This window comes from Cygnus olor, chromosome 13 (genome assembly GCF_009769625.2).
Source record: "Cygnus olor isolate bCygOlo1 chromosome 13, bCygOlo1.pri.v2, whole genome shotgun sequence".
Taxonomy (NCBI): Eukaryota; Metazoa; Chordata; class Aves; order Anseriformes; family Anatidae; genus Cygnus; species Cygnus olor.
Genome location: NC_049181.1, coordinates 17025864 through 17038400, shown reverse-complemented (window position 1 = coordinate 17038400; position 12537 = coordinate 17025864). Strand labels below are relative to the sequence as shown.

General features: G+C 45.8%; 1 long non-coding RNA gene across 2 annotated transcripts; it reads left to right on the top strand.

Moving 5' to 3' along the window:
• Positions 1-12519, top strand: LOC121077454. 2 transcript variants are annotated; one of them, XR_005824054.1, is made up of 5 exons: positions 1-163; positions 327-402; positions 1579-1651; positions 2870-8466; positions 9408-12519. It is a non-coding gene; the product is annotated as an uncharacterized LOC121077454 (long non-coding RNA). The 2 variants fall into 2 exon arrangements; XR_005824053.1 differs by lacking the exons at positions 1-163; positions 327-402; positions 9408-12519 and adding an exon at positions 919-949 and having other exon boundaries at positions 2870-5927.
• Positions 12520-12537: the final 18 nt, after the last annotated feature.

Here is a 12537-nt window from a genome sequence, read left to right as displayed (position 1 = left end):
AAGTGCCTGTGTGGGTTTTGTGTCTTCATCTCTGGCTTCTTCCAGTGGGAAGTAGGCACTGGGAGCACTGGGTTTTTGTCCCGGGGCAGCTCTGCTGGGGCAGACGTTCCTGCAGGATGGGGATGCCATGGGCTTGGTCTTCGGGGCCTCGTGGGAATTGGAGGTGATAAAACATCACTGTTCCTTTCCTGACTGATGGGAACAGTGGGGCGAGGGCTCTCCAAGCCCTCCGCCTGCAGAAAGCAGGGCACGGCGCCATGGGGAGGGGGATCCTGGATCAGTGGTGCAAGGGCTGGAAAGCCGGCACAAGTGTTTTCCAAATCCAGGGCAGTGTTGGGTCAGTGCACCCCAGAGCCTGCTGCTGGGCTTCAGCTCCTGCTGTGGGTACGGAGAAGCCACCTGGTGAGTTGGGGACACAGCTGGGGATGTGCTGAGATGCTGCTGAGCACAGCAGCGAGCACCCACAAAATGCCGGGCAGCCAAACCCAACCGCTTGCTGAAAGGAAAAGGTTTTCTCCATCTTCGCCAGCGCAAGGCAACAGAGTTGCTCTTTCAGCTTCCAACCCCTAAGTCCCAATGGGATGGGCAATTCTTGGGAAATACCCAATTTCTCTGGTTTTCTCATAGCAGCAGTTTTTCCTGCGTGGGGAGGGCAGTACGGGGGAACTTCACTGCTTCCCTGTCGCTGTTTGAGGCTGAAGCTGACAGCGCTTAGGCTGCTCCATAAAGTGACTGTTGCTTTAGGAGTTCCTTTGCTGCTTTCACAGGCTGTTTTGTAGAGGCTTCAATTTGTTGATTTTTTTTTTTTTTTATTAGCCTATCGGAGGTGCGATGTAAGCAGAATGAATGCCCTAGTGAGCCCACTGAGCATCTCAGAAGCAAATCACGTTCGTGAAGCTGCATGTAACTGGGCTGATGCACAGGGCGGTGCTCGAGGCAGGATTGCCAGGTAAGGGCTCTGGGGAGTCAGGAGCAATGCTGCAGAGCACCACCCAGTGCCCACTGCCATGTCCCTGCTGTGGGGACCATAGGGCTTGGTGTGGGGAGGGTGGCACGGCCATACAGATGGGCTAATGGGGTAGCTTGGGGCTCAGCCTGGACAGGAGGCTTGCTTCTGATGTGTAGGGGGAGCTGCTTTTTTGCCAGGAGAGCCGCTTTTGCTGTGCGGATCCCTCTGAAGTTAGAGCAGGGTGAGGGCAGAGGTGGGCACGGAGCGAGTGGTGATGGGCAGTGGAACCTCAGCACCACTGTGCTGAGCAGAAGACAAACTGCCTGGCTGCGAAGGGCAGATGAGGGTTAAAATCGCTGCCACTTGCACTGCTCAGCCCCAGCTTTGCAGCCTTTTAAAGGCAAGGGTTTTGTCATGGCAGCGTTCCTTCCAGTGGAGAGCTTCCCATATATATATAAAAAAATATATATGGTGAAAGCTACCCTATAAAATAAGGCACCCACTAAATGTACACACTCCAGATCTTTGACCCAAATAAAACAAATTTAATTATGCAGCAAAGCCCGAGTAATGTTACAGAAAGGGCCCTGTTAAAGTGCTTATCTACTGCATTTATTTCACATGCACAGGGCTAGAATTAAAGTGCTGATAACTGCTGGATGACCCACCATCCATCCATGCGGGGGGAACCAATTGCAAGAGGTAACTTTTGGTTAATATCAGCCTCAGCCCACCTCTGGGGGGGTACCAGGCAAAGCCCCCGAGCTTCCTTGGACCCAGTCTGATGGGTTTTTACACACCATAAATTGCGGGTGGGAGCTGCCAGAAAGGGGCCTCGTGGGGTTGGTGTCGGTAAAGGGACGCAGGCAAACGGATGGGGTTTTGGTGGGATTACACCTATGGCAGCCTTGCTCAGGAATATATTTTGTGCTGCACCAGTTCAATAAAGCACTTAAACACACACTTTATCTTAAGCATGTTAGAGATTATATCCCTCTTTAGCAAAGCGTTTAAGTGTGTGCTTAATTTAAGGATTTAATTAAGGATTTTAATTGTAGACTTCAGTATGTGCTTACCTGCTTGGCTGAATATGGTGAGATTACTCCATGCTGAAGATTTCTACATACAGTAAATGACTAATTCCTCCAGAATGAAGATGCTACATTGTTCTTGAACAATGCAGCTAAAATATAAATAGGAAAAAGGTGAGAGACAGTCAGCTTGATTCCTCCAGGTGAAAGCATTACCCATGACCAAAGCTGAGTTGATTAAAATCTAATATAATTAGTTTTCACCTCTAAAGTGCCATTACAGATCAATAGAACAGGGTACCTTAAAAATGAGTCTCCAGCTCATAAGCTTTAATTACACAAAAGGAAGGATTCACACGAGAAAGGAGATGGAGACCTTGAAATGTAAATGGCCACCAAATAATAGGCTGTGAGGCCATTTCTCCAATCATTAGTGGTTTAGGCTGATTTCTCTAAGGAAAGAGAGCTTCTGCAATTGCATCATCAGCCTGCCTTTGGGTCATTTCCACTGTGTTTGAATTCTGTGATAAATTTCACTTAATTGGGGGAGGGAAAAAAAGGATTCCAATGATCCCGAGCTTCTGCAGGAGCATCGGCAGCTGCTGGTACAGTGCCAGAGGCTGAGCGTGGATGCTGCCACATTGCCACAGAGCCGAAACTTGGCTTCTGCACCTCCTGCATCGCTGCTGACTTAGGATGCTCTGGGTCCCAGGGGCCTGAATTGTCTGCTGTGATGTTTATTTTATTGCTTGTGTGGTCTAAATGTGTGGTAGTGATACTGGTCTGAACTGTAGGAGTCACTGTGCTTTACTACAAAATGCAGTGAAATGTCCGTGTGTCGTTTCTTTGCCTCTTTTTCTTCAGGTTCTTGTTATTTTACTCTCACCAGCTGAAGTTACACAGTCAATGACGCAAGGGAAGACGTGGTAGCTGCCTACAGGGGAGAGAGAAGTACTCGCAAATGGGAGCGAAGGAGCTGAGACTCAGAATGGTTGGAGGAAATTCAGAAAAAGGCCTAACTCCTCACAAGGCAAGGAATGTATTTTGCCAGTGTTTGGTGGTATTCTTCACCATAATGTCTCCCAGACAGTACGAGTTGTTACGTCCCTATGGTGCCAGCGTCCTGGGCGTGAGGATGTAACTGGTCAGGTGGTCAGATTCTTCCTCTTCTCTTTTGATTTCATTATCAGTCAAGCTGCAAAATCATTATTTTTCCCTTTTCATTATATTCCTCCCCCCAATTCTCACCACTTTCTTACCACCTAAGTACTTCTTTCTCAAACACTCCCCTCCTTCTGCCTGTGCTGCTGTCTCTGCAGAGTGTCCTTCTTATTCCTTCTGAGAGAAAGGAACTACACCTGCGACCTCCCTCCTCCCCCGGCTCCCCTTCACTCCTCTCTCCCTGCAAACACCTCTGTCCCGCTGTCCTCTGCTAACCCTTCTCTTTGGGCTCCCCGTGCCACCCCAAGCATCTTCCTTCCCTTCCCAACCTTCTCCAGGAGCTGCTGGTCAGCAGTCACCATCCCAAGCCCTGGGATGGCAGCCAAGACTCGGTGTCTCACCAAACCTGCTGCTTTCTGCCACGTGATGATGTTTCTCCTCTCTGTCTCTGCTCTCTGACCTGCTGAGGACTGCCTGCTCTCCACCTTATTATCCTCGAGCAGGTCTTGCATGAAATCCTGCAGCCATGCCAGTGGTGAGCTAGGATGCCCCCTGGGCTGGGGCAGCAGGGCTTTGTGGTCTGCATGGTGACCATCATCAGCTACAGGAAACTTCAGCCTTGTGGCTGAACATGGCCCTTGGAAATGGCTCGAGAATGGAAGATCGGACGCTGGGTAATAACTCATTTTATAATACCAGCAGGAAAGAGGAGTGCTTCCTGCTCCACTAGGCTGTAAGGATATCCTTGAGGAGAAGCCCACATGTTCTCGAGAAAGGCTGAAATCCAGGCCTTGGTGCTTCGCATGATTGCCGTCAGAATTCAATTCTAGGTTGCAGGATTGTGCGGGACCAGGCTCCTGCCTCTCAACAGAAACAACAGCAGGGGTGCGTGGCTATGCAGGCAGCAAAATCCAGTAGTAAGACGTACCTGCGGGATGTGACCTCTGCAGCACACAAAATGCTTACAGCTAGGCTGTGCAGCAGAAGTGGCTCAGGAGTGGTGGCTGCAGGCTGGCAGAGTGGGGACACTGGCAGCAGGGAGACAGCCAGACCAAGCACTGCGTCCTGCTGTCTGAAAACGCAGCACAGGTTATTGCAGCAGCAGGCAGCGGTTGTTGGAGCGAGCTGGTTTTGCCTGTCAAAGCACCTCCACTTCAGAGAGTCACTCGGCATCGCTGAATGTGCCTTCGGATGATGACCTAGAACATTATCTCCTTGCACGTTGCACATCTCCCATCTTCTCTGAGAGGAGGGAAAAGAGAAACCTATGGCACTTAGGAAATGGAAATAGAAAAGACATCTTCAGATGTTGTAGCAAAGCGGTGATGACCAGGACCCCTCATGCCTTACGCTGTGCAATGTGGTGCAAGCATTGAAACCTTTTTTTGGCATGCAGAGCTGCGATGGACGTGCTCCTGTCTCAGTGCTCCACCTGCACAGACAGAAGAAAATCTGAGCAGTGTCAGGTGCATGACCTGCAGACCAGGAGATGACTCAATCTAATTTCATCCTGCAGTGAGCACTGGTGCACCTGTACAATGAGCAGCACGTTATCACACCCTTTGCTCAACTATCTCTATATAATATATTTGGTCTTTATAGCCTTTGGTACATCATGTTATTTATTCTTTCACCTAATGTATTTGGAGCAACTTGCTAGCAACGTGCAGCCCTATTTATCCTTCTAGGGACAACAATAGCGGGAATAAATGTTAAACTAAAGGAAGGAATAAAAAAAATAGCAGCTCTATTTGTGCTATGCCGAGATGCGTTTCTTGGCAGCCCTAGAGATTCAACAGTCTGGTATTTATCACGATGAAACGCAGAAATGTCTGATGATTGCATGAAGGGAAATAAAGAGACTGAGCGCACACTGCAGGCTGAGAGATAAGGGTACGTGTTCATGGCAGGCAGCTGCTGGAGCAGTGGTATGTCAAGTCGGCTGCCAGGGGCACGGATCAGCAGCGGTAATCGGCAGCTGTTGGAGGTCAAGCCCCGTGGTGTGGACGTAGCCGCTGGGATTTCTGCCTCCGAGGAAACCAAAGGGCAGCCTCAGCTGCAGCTGCTAGCGGAAAATCTCCCTGAGAGCTGGACCTCGGGGTCATCCTGAGAAGCTGCCACTGTGATGTTGTGAGCCTGAAAAGAAGCGTCAGCCTTGTGCATGAGTGTGCTTGTGCATGAGGAATTTGCACGTGAAGCTGCCGTGACGGTCGGTGCCTGGGCCACGGCTGTGGACAACGTCCTCAGAGGTGCAGGCCAAGGAGATAACGTTCATTACTCTGTACGGAGGGAGGGAGATAACCACTCTTCAAGCAGTTGCATCCCAGTGATGGAAGTCCCTCATCTCCCAGTGCTTTGTGTTATTTACAGGAGCACAAAGCTGAAGAAACTCATGCTTCTATTTTGGCTTCAGTTTGTCCTTTTACACTACAGAGTACTTGGCGCAAGATTCAAGGGACTAATGAACTGCATCCCAGAGCTGGCGTTTCCTAAAGACAGCTCAATATAACATGGGCATGCTGCTTATCGCATGCATCTTGTAGGCTCACATAGGTGGCAGTATGAATCTTTGCCTGGCAAATTCCTCTGACAACTACTTTCTCTGTCCTTTCTGGCCTGGATAAAACCACCAGCCTTTAGGACCAACGATTGCCTCTCCTGCAGCTGAGACCACTGAGTTACCCTGGTAGCAGGCCCTGTCACTCCACAGTGCCAAGGGCATCAGAAGCAATTAAAGAAAAATGAGAATTGATTTGAAGAATGTAATAATCATTCAACTAGCTGGGGAAAAAAAAAGATTGTATCATTGATAGAGAGTAAATGTTATTCTTTCTGGTATGATAAGCATTATGGAACCCACAGAAGTAAGCCTGAAACCTCAAGGACTTACACCATAAATGATTTAATTCTGAAGAACAAGAAAATAATACGTTGAAAATCAATCCAAGAGGCTAAGAAAGTGAGAAGTGGGCAGCGGAAGGGTTTCTGTCTCCAGTGTTGGCTCAGGCTAAGAGCCAAGTAGCCCTCTGGCCCCCACGCCTGCCTTTTCATAGCAGTTTTCCTTCCCAGCACATCATTCTCTGTTCATATTTGTAGCCAGTTCCACAGCTATTCTTGGAAATACAGGGATGTTCCTCCTTGGCAGTTCTCACGAGGTCTGTCCTGTTGGGGCAGATGCAGCTGGAGCTTGGCCATGCTACAGCTCCAGAGATTCGTGTCCTGGTGAAGCAGAGCACCTCCATTTCCAGGTGAGTTTTCCCTACAGGTAGGACACATCTGGGATGTCAGAGCTCGTAGCTTCTGGCTTCTCATTGCTCTAAGAGGGGACAAGAAGGACAGGTTCATTGATCTTTGTAAAGCATTCAGTGATTGCCTCACTCTTCTTTCAAGTTCTGGATGTCCCTGATACACAACACACACATCAAACCCTGCCCAACAGAGTAATTAAGCGGCTCTGCTAACGGGGTGTGAGAGGATGTGCCTGACTACAGCTCATCCAGGATTGTCTTCCACAGTCCCAGGCCCTCCGACATGCTTCTCCCGCATTTCTCTGAATTTCTTTCTGCATTAATTTCAGCTGGCCCTGGGATTATTTGAAATGTGGCCTTGGGGGACTTGTTCAAAGGCACTGCCACCACAGGTGACTTTGCATTTTAAACCGAAGCATTTCACTCCTAGCTGTCTGGACACAGGAGCTGCTCAGCACTGCTTCATTAAGCAAGTTATTTTTCCCAGAAAGAGCAAAACATTGAGAGAGGAATTACCATTTGCTTGTGAAACAGCTGCAGAAAGGATGAGGCACAAGCCCTATGTGCGTCCCCCCTGCTACTTGTGTGATTAACCAGATGGCAGAGCCGAGAGTCACCCACTCGCACTTGCACGACATGTGGGATGTTAGAAATTGCACCTGAATTGAGTGAGGATTGGTAAGGGACCTCCAAAAGAGTGGTTTTGATGTGAACAAGAGGGGGACCATCAACACTGAATAGGAAAATGTCTGTGAAAGATTTCTCTTCCCCCCTGGCCCCACCCCATGTTTCCATTTTTTTCTCCCATTTTTCCCTTAAGGACTTTGACAATGACCACTTAAGAAAACCTCCACTCTAGTTTATCAACACAAACAAATGAAAAGAGAAAATAAAACCTGCCCATGGTCCTCATTCCCCTAAACAACAGCTAAACCCAGCAGGCACCCAATGCTTTCGAAATGCCAAGGGACAGCAATAAGCTGATGTTATTTGGAGGTGCCCTTACCCCATAACACGCTTAAGTTTCTCGGTGGCTTATACTGCTCTTACAGCACGGAGTTAGAGCCAAAGGTCAGCAATAAAGCTGTTCTGGTTATTTTATTTATTTATTTATTTGTTTATTTATTTATTTATTTGTGAATGCTGATTGCCCACAGCTTGTGCTGCTCAAAGCAGCTACGGCTCATGCTGAAAAAGTTACACAAGTGAAAAAAGTGTTGGAAAGCTGTAGCCAGTTACAGAGACGGCCAAAATCTAAAAAAGGAGGTGAGAGGACTGGAAATGACCTTTTCCTGTACCTGGAAGCACACACATATCATTAAATATTTCCAGTGGTGGTCACTGTCGTGGCAGGCAAATGGTGGGTGGGTTGTTTCAGTGGACAGCCTTCCCCACTGCTGAAAATATTCCTGTATACAGCAACCTCGTGCTGATGTCCAGCTAAGAACCCTTTATTGTTACATCTGTCATGTACATTTCTACAGACTGCATTTAAAGTGTCATTTAACCTTTGATTTCTTAATGAACTATGCTCCTTGGGTGTCTCTCACAAAGATGTGCTGTCCAGCCCTTGGGGGAGCCTTCCTCCAACCCTCTCCCTGAAGAGGTTGCAGGATCTCAGCAGCCATGCCTGCAACAGAGGTAATAAAACCTCCCTCGTCTTCCTTGGTGTCCCCTCCTTTTGGCTTCCAGGGAAGTGTTAGCTCCTCTTGTCACAGCATCTCATTAGGAGCTCGTGCTCAGCTGATTATTTCTCTTCTGAATCACTGTTTTCTACGACTTTGCCTCCCGCCCTGCAGTCCAGCTGCTGCTCTATTCTTAGGCGGATGACTTTACATCTGGTGGTGCTGAAAAACATGTTATTTGCTTAGGCTCAGCTCATTAAGTGTTTCAGATTAGGTTTTGTAGTGGTGACCTGCCCCTAACTTTGTACATCTGCAGATCACCGGTAATGATTCTGTATCTTCTTTTAGGTCACTGATCGCACATTAAATGGTGCAGGGTCAAGAACCGACAGAAGGGAACCGTGCCATGTTCAGCGATGAGTCTGCTTACAACTGCACTCTGAGACCCAACGGTTAGCTTTCAGTCCAATTAATATTTGTAATATTGACTTAGATTGTTCCTCTTTCTCAATCAAAATATTATGAAAGACAAGATCAGATTATATCAGCACTGCTACTTGACAGGCATGATATTAAGAAAGGTATCTGGTTAACTTGACAAAGCCTAGTTTTCATAATGTTACAGTAATAGCTTCTTGAAATGGTTTATTAGCGAGGCCTCTTATCAGCCCTATGTTATTTTGCTTGGAATTGCTATCAGTACGACAGGGATACACCATATTTACTTAAATAAAGGCCATACTTCCCCCCACAGGCCTCTGCTTCATTGCAAGGTGTGATATCCCCCCCTTGTCTTTTGCAGACTTGTTCTACCTGGCTGGGAATTAAGGAGCTGGGATGTGGCAGGATGGTACCTGAGCTAATATTTAAGCTCTCCTGAGAGTACAGCACTGCCTGATAAAGAGGTTCCTGATCAGAATTTGTTTATGTCTAGCAAATTACTGAAAACTATTAAAAATGCCTCCCTAAGGTGCAAGGTTTTCTTCTTTCAGCAGTTTAAATCTCTTTGATGCCAGATCTGCTTATTTAAACATGACCAGCTTGAATATCCTCTGAGATATGGTTTGAATGGAAAATATTTTGTTGTATAAGACATAAACCCAGGTTTCTCCCCCCACCAGAAGGTAACTTGTCCAACGAAGAAGATGGCCTGTTGTGAGCACTGGAAAGCAATGTGGGCAGTACTGAAGTGGAAAATAGAAAAGTTAGACTGTTAGCAATTGTTATAACCTTAGGTTTCCTCCCAGGTTAGTTCTGGGCTGCTACGTTAGTGTACAGTGGCTTCATTTGCCTGCTCAGTACCTGGCTCTGCTAATACTTTGAGTATATAAGGATTTGAGTGTGTCAGTTTGTTAGGTCTTTTTTTCTTTCCTTTTTTTTTTTTTTTCTTCAGGTTTAGAAGCTCCCAAGAGATTCAGATTTTTCTCACCTCACTGCATTTGGATTATTACTTATCTATATTGTGAATAAATTATTTTAATACATTCCAAGGAAAAAAAAAAAAGCAAACATTTTTCCTCATCTATCGCTGCATACCAAATAACCAGTTTTTAAAACCCAAGGGGATTTAAAGCAAATTTATTTACCCTCATTGAAGGAAATGACATTAAACTTACCATGGAAAAGTGTTGTAATTCTCCTTTGCTGTACATACATTACCAAACCGCAGACAGGCAGTTAAGGATGAATTACACCAAGCTTTTGCTATAGATTTGGGATTTCTTCCCCATACTGAAAAGTTCTCTATGCAAATATGTTTTCCCCTACAATATCTTTGAAATACACTGCTATGCTGATCCTAATTTTTTTCAAAGCTGCCAAAGAGATGTGTGTGCACAGGTCATTAATTGTTATTAATACTAACTGGACAATGAAATCTACTAAGCAGTTTTGAAAAATCAGAGCTTATTCTGCATCTGATCGACCCTGTGAGGGCATTCGCAAATCATCTCAATGCAGTGGGTGGGGAGGTACTTGTCCCCAGTTGTCTGCCCTGGACCTCAGCTACAAGATTTTACTGCTGAAGTAAAGTGTACTTCAGCAGTACATCACTGGGTTTTTCATCTGCAAGCAAACTGGCAAATATCTACCCTAAGAATGTGAACTCAGCCAAAGAAGTAAAGTATAGCATGCTTCATTCCTCTGTTGCTTTCCATTTCATGATGTTCTAGACTTTCAGTAAGGTTATTCACTCAAAAATATTCTATTGAGAGAAAAAGAAAGAGACAAACAAACAAAAATACTTGCCAGATGTCATAAAACACTCTGAGGCTGCACCAGGAGCATAAACCATCACCCTTTGGTTCAAATAAAAGAATATGCTCCACCTCCCATTTGCTCAATAATCCTACCATTTTGCTGCTTAGGTTACTGGTGTATAACAAAGCCACTTTTATCCCGCTCTGACCTTGCCTGGTATTCAGAAAAGGCAGGGAGAAATACAGGATTCATTTTCATGCATAAGTCTCTGTCACAGCTGCATCACCTTCTAGTTCTTCAGTTCTTTGAGGTCTCTCATCGGAGTACTCTGGTGGGCGTCCTGATGCTTTACTGATTGCCAATCCTCACGCTCAGTGGCTGTCTTATCAGTTGTCAGCAAAACGCTTTCCGTGATAAAATGGATCAATTGTATGCTGATCATCTGCTCCTTGAATTACTGATGTTTTACAGCGGAATGAATTTTTTTACCTATTTCAAAGATGTCTGTCAGAAAAGAAGGCTTACATGCTCAGCCACGGGATCTTTCTTTCTTCAGGGGATAGTTTCTCCAAGCACTGGAATCTATCTAAATAAAAAAATCTGTTCATCATATGTCAGGAACAGCTCCAAGAGGACTTTTCCCAATGGCAAATATTTCGGCCCATTAAAACTGCAAGATTGCTTTTTTGACATTAAATTACCCCCCCCCCCCCTTTTTTTTTTTTAATATTATTATTTTTTTTAATTTTACTCACGTTGACCACTAAAAACAGATTTGTTAGGTCATGGTTTGACCCTACAGCAAATCTAACTGTAATGAAGGATCCATAATGGAGCAATGATGCAAAGCACTGATGTGATTTAACTCACTGTCCCAGCTCCCGTTTGCTTTAAAAACAAACAAACAACAGCTTAACCTTCTGTAAGCAAGTTTTATTCTGGGTTAGGTATCACCTTTTTATTACAACTTTATCAGGAATCATCCCTCCACCTGCAGCTGGAATAAACTTCCATGCTTTATGCTCCGTGTAATTCAACAAAAATACAGTGGGGAATGTACATCTGATCCACATGGAACTGAGATTGTTCCTGCTCTCCTTTAATTATGCTTTTGGCATCATGGTCTTAGTATCATTTCCATTCCTGATCCCATCCTGTAGCAAGTGAAACTGATGAGAAAAAAAAAAAAAAAATGTAACTGAACGCTCCATTCTCTCTAGCACAAACACTGTAGTTGCCTTTTGAGTTCTCAAATCTGAAGGGGAAAATTTGAACTGTGATTATTTAAGAATACTTCATTTACATCAATAGTTGGGCTTGTCGCTTTCTACATGTTCAAGTTTCAACAAACTTTGAATGCCAACCACCCCTCAAGTTGACAGCAATCTCACTACTGTTATCCATGAAGTACCAAAAGGAGAACCGAAGGTCTCCCATGGTCTTTCTGAAACCACATAAATCCTCACAAAGATGCTCTTCTTGTGTGTTCTGGTTCTTCCTCAAAAATAAAGATGACGCTCATGGAAATTTGTTTTTACTGTTCCTAATGGCCTTTTCAAGAGATACTTTTGAGTCAGTAAAATGGGATCTTTTCAAACTTCTAAAGGAATCCCTTCTGTTCTCTGCAAAGCCTTAACCTCTCCCTCTTCTTAAACCAGTGCTAGTACTCAGTGTGGCACTCCAGCCCCTTGGGTTCAAAAATGAGCTCATACGTTTTTTTTCTCTCCTAGTTCTCTCCTATTTCTTTTCAGCTACAGTTTTCTTCCTGCTGTGTCTTATTGATTTCTGATTCTGCTGCTCTGCCAGCCTCTGACAAGGGATACGCACTGATCCTGGAGGTAACAGGTGGAATTCAGCTTCAGTGAGTGGAACTACAGAGATATTTAACCTATCAGCAGGCTTACAGAACATGGGAAGTGTGGTGTTTGATTAATTAGGTTTCACATCTAGCCTTTCTGTGGTGTGAGGAGCGTCTAACACATGGCACCAGGCCAGCCTTTGCTTTATGTAGTGTAGCCTGAGTAAGATGAGGGGAAACCCTATGCATCTACAGAGTGAGGAAGGTGAACATCTTTAACAGCCTTGCTGCTAATATTTTTTCCTCAAAAAATAAAAACTAGCTTGGGAACGCTGGACATTGCCCGCCTCAAGAGCTGGCACCTCGCGCTGTGAGGTGACACGAAATGGCCCCCATACCAACAGGCCTGGCTCTTGTGGGAACACTAAAACTGCCAGTCATGACCCTTGAACAGCGCCACCCTTGGGCTCTACCGAGCCCCGGTACGGCAGGGGGCGGCAGGGGACGGCAGGGGGCGGCAGGGGGC